The sequence below is a fragment of the Perna viridis genome, chromosome 7 (assembly GCF_037379345.1).
Source record: "Perna viridis isolate PV_CMFRI_1.1 ecotype Kerala chromosome 7, ASM3737934v1, whole genome shotgun sequence".
Classification (NCBI taxonomy): domain Eukaryota; kingdom Metazoa; phylum Mollusca; class Bivalvia; order Mytilida; family Mytilidae; genus Perna; species Perna viridis.
In genome coordinates this window covers 16,186,707-16,193,921 of record NC_142451.1, presented here as the reverse complement: position 1 = coordinate 16,193,921, position 7,215 = coordinate 16,186,707, and positions in this window count along the sequence as shown.

Genomic DNA, 7,215 nt, shown 5'->3' with positions numbered 1-7,215 from the left:
AATAATCATTGAAAGTTATATGTACTTTTATGTGATCGTTTTTTTTTCAGAAAAAATAAACAATACCTTGTTTAACTACAGTTAACAAATGATATCATACGCTTTTTAACACAATTTGACAATGGATAATATCAACAGCGAAATATTTATTGTCTCTTCATTCCACATTACACTTTCGTTTATATTTTTAAAGCCACGAAGTTTTGATTCTCTTGATATCAGAGTCTATATATTGTTATATCATATTTAGATTAACAATTTTCGTTGTCAGTATCTCACACACAAATAAAATCAACATGATAAGTGTATATGTAGATACATGTCCATTTGGATGACGACCTTGCATCTATTTTGTCTTGTTGTCTCAAATATCTACAATTAAAAATATATTTCTATAATACATGATTAACTCTATTCTACGTTCTGTGCTTGACCAGTCGTTGTTGCAAAATTAAGGGAACAACGTTTAAAATGTCTTGTTTGAATTTTTTGTTTTAATGCAGTTTTTTGTGCGTTTGACAAAAGTGGTCGTCACTTTCACTTCATTTAATGCTAATTATATTTATATTGCACCAATACCCAAGAAGTTCATTAGAAAAAGAGGACAACAACTGTGCATGCTGAGGTTTTTGGTAACGACAAAATAAAACCAAATATCCCATAAATGCCATTTATTAAATGACGAAAACTTCAGAGATGAGGCAAATAATATAAAATTGATAATACAGTTGTGACTCCCTAAAAAAGTATACAAAATTCCATTCCTTACAACAAAAAGGGTATGGCCTAAAAACGGCCAATTATAATTATACATCACTTTGTCATCATAAAACTAAACTGTTAAATGATAATGCGTAAATGAATGTTTTGCCAGCATGCTTCACACCCAGTGGGTCCTGCAGTCTTATATAATATATTTCTTAATTAAATAAATGACATTTCCATAGAATATTCAAGCACCTGTGAGTCATTTTTTAAAATTTTTGTTCGATCAATATTCTTATTGTCATGTCTTGTCACTTGATGATAGACTTTACAACACGTAAATGCTGAATGTTTGGTCATCATGCTTCGCACCTAGTTGGTCTTGCTGTCTTGTTTAGAAAAATAAATGTATTTCTAAAATGAAATGACATTTCCATAGAATATACTAGCACCTTTGAGTCATTTTACGTCTTTAAAAATATCAACAAAATAAACATTGCAACATTTACATGCAACAAGTCTCGTTGTGAGTTTGGTTTTTACGTCGTACATTTTTCAACTACATTTTTTTTATTATTTCACAAATGTTTGACGCATGTCCACGCCATTTGTTTGAACTATGAATGATAATCATTCTTAATAGGGTGGTATACACCAGCTCTATTTTTCGGATATAACAGGGCTAAACATGTTGGTATAGTTTGTGCCATTCACGTTTTACCATCGCAATAATTAAGTATTTAGGAGACCAAAAGACCTATATGTTTTTGTTAAAGTCGGATATTGCACATCGTTATCTTTCTTATGTAAGTTTCGTTGGTCTTCTGACATTACATGACATAAAATAGGTAACTGGAGGGGATAGGGTTGTCTTCTTTTGATTAATGACCATATCCTGATGAAATGTCTCCCATAGTTAACTGAACGAATGACTAGAAGTTTCAAAATTTTGTATCATTCCATAGAGTCCTTGTCTGGTAAAAAGTTTCACTCCCCTTTATAATTGACCAATTAATTCCTTAAGGCATTCCATCAGGTGATTTCATTAAACATTGGAAGACCAACTTGAACATCATCATTGTATCTGTTATTATAATAACTTCCTCCAGCCGTTTACCAAATATGTAATGATATGGATAAAAAAACTGTCCAAAATATATTTTCCCTACCGGTGCACCCTATTAGTACTCCGAACTTCTGCTGAGCTCGGGGATGTTTTGATGTTATTCTGGGTTGTAATCTACGTGTTGTTTTGGTAATAATTTTTCAATTTTGAGTTATTGTAGCAGAGTCTGTAATTGATTATTTATATTTAAAATCTACTAATTAAAAACAAAAAAAATTGTCATTTTGCAACTGTATTTTAATCTTATAATATTTATATAAAAAATGTTAGCCTGATCATACGTTATGCCAGTCTGGTATATATTCTACTTGTTCCCAGTGTTTGCAAATCAATTGTACAATTGCGTAATCTTTGATTTTTTCGGTCAATAAATGTGATGTTAGTACGGTTGTGTTGGCGTAACGGAAGGGTATCACGTGATTTTGCATTGACCTTAAAGTTCTAAATTTAGTTTGTCGGATATTCTGTCTTTCTAACGTATTTGCAACCTACACAAAGTTAAAAAATTTAGCTGTCAAAATTTAAAGCTGAAATGACACGACAATTTTATAAAAATTGTTGTGGGCAATGTTAATGAATAGCAGATAATAACATATTAAAAGCTGTTAAACTGACAGTGATGATGACGAAAGTAAGCAACAGCTGTCTCCATGGCCGTATTTTTTACAGTGGCTGATAAACTGCAAACTATTGTACAATGTACATTTTAAAATATTTAATATAAAACAGAAGCATGTTGCTTCATACCATATGTACAATTTATTCCGTAATAAGAATTGGTAACATGATACACATGTAATTTATACAGCTTAACACCAGGAAGTTCGTTATGGATCTTGGTCATCGAAGTATTTTTAAGAAACATATGTTGCCTTATAAACCAGTTTATATCAACGGATCTATAAGTGTTTATAACAAAAACTACATACATTCACCACAGAGTTTTCATGAAAGTTTAGTTTCAATTTGGACAAAAAATAATCAAATCATAATTTGGAACTCCATTCTCTTTTTTAATATATATGGACCTGCACAATTTAAGTTACCTTTCCGAAATGTACACAAAAAATCTTTACCATAAAAATTCGTAATATATCGTACGTATTTTTACAGAAAACCTAAAGCAAGATTACAGCGACACAACAAGTATATATTGCGTTAGTTAATTCGTGTTCATTTGTGTTTAAATAACAAAATATGACGAGAAAATAAAAATGTTCTCTTGTCGAAAATTGAACCTCCGTATCCTATTAACAATATCCTATCTCAGTCATGTTGAAGCTATCACCGTACCAACCAAATGCTAATTCAGACATTTTAAAGTAGTGGCAAAAAAATCAACAATCGTCATAATTCGTGTGCAATGTATAAGTATATCTTGCACAACAAGCAATAAATAAATTAAACGGTTCTATTATGTGAATGGAGTGTAAGAGTTTCTTTTACAAGTAAAACTTTCATGCCCGGAAAACTTGAGTATGAGTGTTAAGATCTTTATTGAGTAATACTATGAGTTGACATGAGTTGCACAAAGAAGTGTGGGATTGATATATTGGTTATTAATTGAAAAGTTTAGGAACCAGGGACCAAAAAGGGGCGGGTCAGAATCCAGTAATTTTGTGATATCCATAGAGTTACTCGAATAAGTTCGAATAGACATTTTTGATATTGTACCACAAGTTGTCACACCACAAAATGAAGCCTTGATAATTGATTTCGGAGATTGTGACTTAACATCTCTTTGAAATAGTCCCACTAAGTGACATACTACAAAAGAAACCCTGGGACTGATTTTGCGGGCTGTGACTCAAACTGTTTTAAATAAGAAGTCAAAAAGGGTGAGAAATAAGCATTTAGATATTGTATTGTCCGGACAATATCTTTACTATAGGTAATGAATCTCTTTAATATTGTACCATAAGGTGTCAAAGCACCGCAGGAAAACTTTGAATGATTTTACAGATTATTACTTGATTATTACTATACAATAGGGGTATTAAAAAGAAAAAAACATACTTTTCAAGATATCAAGGAATTGTGAATGAACGTCTGTGAAATAGAAGTACTAACTGCAACAGGTGGGATTAATTTTAGGTGTTATAAAAATGAATGATGGGCAAATAAAAAAGGTCAGAAACAACCATTTCCGTGATGTACATATAACTAACTGAATGACATTGAATGGATCTCTGAAATTGTACGGAAGGGGCCATACTCCTAAAGGAAGGTTGGGGCTGGTTTCGAGGTTGTGTTTATTAATGAATAATGGCCGAAGAAGGACCACTGCGATTTTGGTCAAATTATATACCTGTGATTAACCCCTCAATCAAAATTCCGAGCTGTATCAAGCTTGAATTGTGTGCCAATACTTGCCATTTGCGCCCTGCGAAGCATTGTATTGTTCTTGATTTGAAAAGTCGTATACAAAAAAATCCATATACTGTTGTGTTTAATTTTCTCAAATAATCTTATTATAATGGTTTATTTTCTTTTTTTTTAATTTGCATTTATCTATTTATTCTTATATATTTTTTAAGCAGCAAATAATTGATGTTACCATTTTTGATGTACTTGGTGATATTCGTGATTTCAGTGAATGAAATCATACCTTAGAAAAAGCACTATTAGCATTAAAAACATTGTATTGGTCGATAATGTTATATGAATATTTGCAACAATATCATTCAGTAACCTTCATTTTTTATCCTTGATTTTCCCCATCTTCCTTCAAGTTATTGATATAACACGTGTACAGTTCATCAAAACATCAACTATCAACTATCTACCATTTCTTACATCTTTCGGCATACACCATACGATTTCATTGTACTGTTGCTAAAACCCTGATGAGCGCATCACGAATCTCTTGATTGTCACGATTGTAAAATCCATTACGCCGTGCTAACTTTAGAAAAGATGGAAAGATATCATTGTTTTCGTTACAATTGAGCTGCAAGGTTGTGATGCTTTGTTTTAAAGGTTGCGATGGTAATTGTCTAAATCTTGAAGTTGATATCTTTCCGAGAGATTAGTGAGGGTGGAGCAATACTAATCTTCTTTCAGATTAAATTCCTTATCTCTGTGATAAAAAAGCTCTGTAATCTGATTATTCTATTCCCATCGCATATGACTAACATAAAGATAACGAACTTGATATCAGTATCTGTTAATACCGTGTGAAAGAGGAAATTCTGATGATAGAAAACAATGCACAAAATATTACACTTACATGAATGAAATGTATACACAGCTGTAGAAGTACATTGTATATCATAAGAAAAACGTACACCTTATTGTAAAGTTATCTTTCCCCTTTTTTGTTGCTACATTTAATAATATACATAGTGCTTACATTTGTGGATGAAAATGAGAAAGAATATATAGTATTTGCATTTCATCACTCATCAGAGTATTCAGTCTTTAAATAATATGAAACATCGGTCACTAAAATTACATAAGAGTAAATTATTATCGCCGTTAGTAAAGATAATATACAAATGAAGTTTTAAAAAATCAGAATCCATGATGTCTATGTTTAAATAATCGGTACTCCAATGGGACCAAATTGTGCCCATTAAATTCCCTTCTCATCGTTCCTTCATATGCTATTAATACAATACAAGTCGGATACATCGATAACAAAATCAAAACAATGAAATCAGCATATTCTTACTTAAGATATTGATATGAAAAAATATAATTTACATGGAATGGAATTTTGTAAATGCCAGGTTATCTATGTTTACTTAAGAACACAAATAAAGCACTTCATCAATATTATGTAGTGCCCGATTTTGTACACCATAATCGGATCAGAAACAGATTCTACAAAAAGTAAGCCATTTAATATTAATATGATTCCCATTTTTGCATCTACCCCTAAATAACTAGATGTAAGGGACAATATAAGCACTCTTAAGTCAGTCTCATCTCTTGACCTATCTCTGAGAGATCCATGGAAAAGGAAAACTCATTACCATACTATACAAACTCCATGGCTTGTAATTCTGTATTCCCAACTTTTATCCGTTGAAACATCCCCACAAAGCCTGTCTATAGAGTGCTCGTATCTTAACTCATACACACTTTACCAAAGCTTGAAGAAAATACGCAGACTTTTTAAAGCAGGTTTATGATTTATATTACTACAAAATTAAGTTTATTACTCCAAATACTGTACGTTTGTCATCCTGACTTCGTGGATCGCTATGGTGTTTCCGTCTCACCATAAGAACCGATTGTTCATCGTGTCATAGTTTTATTTTCCTCTTTCGTCAACTCTTTTCGTTTATTACTCCAAATACTGTACGTTTGTCATCCTGATTTCGTGGATCGCTATGGTGTTTCCGTCTCACCATAAGAACCGATGGTTCATCGTGTCATAGTTTTATTTTCCTCTTTCGTCAACTCTTTTCGTTTATTACTCCAAATACTGTACGTTTGTCATCCTGACTTCGTGGATCGCTATGGTGTTTCCGTCTCACCATAAGAACCGATTGTTCATCGTGTCATAGTTTTATTTTCCTCTTTCGTCAACTCTTTTCGTTTATTATTCCAAATACTGTACGTTTGTCATCCTGACTTCATGGATCGCTATGGTGTTTCCGTCTCACCATAAGAACCGATGGTTCATCGTGTCATAGTTTTATTTCCCTCTTTCGTCAACTGTGGGCGTTACATTTTATAAAAAGCATAGGACGCTTAACGTACTGATGCACCTAATAAATGCTCCGAGTTTTAGTTGAGTCGGAGTTGCTCGTTTACCTTTGTTTCTTGCATGTTATTTTCGTTATTTTGCGTTCTTTGTTTTGTGTGTTTATTTTCCTTTTCTTTTCGTTAGCCTTGGATTATAATCCTTTGATCTAATGATTTCTTGATTTCACTTTCTAAAAGTGCACAGTCGGTTTTATTTTTTTTATTTATTTTATTTTTTTTTTTGTTGCCATTTTTATGTTGCCCATTCAAGGGTTAACGATAATTTACTGCTGCAGGCCTATTTCCTGTTTACATCTAGTGAACTTAATTTAGATGATGTTTATTCATGCTATAAATGATCGATCCTTGCAAAAAAAATGCTTAAGAGGTATTTCAAAACAACAAAATCCGGACATTATTTCAGACATATCAGCAGTAAATATCACGTGAGATTTAGTTTTGTATTTCAAAGATTGATAAACAACATAACTGAATTCAAATAGTTATCATATATCTATAATCTGTAGATATATATAAACCTCTCCACAATAGTAAAGAACATTTTACTGAGATAAGAATTTTTTTTGTTAAATTAACTCCACCTGGAGGATGTTTTATACAAAATAATCGATGAGAGTGGGATATTGGATTTCTATAGTAGCCATCATAATTTAAAAACAAAAATAAGA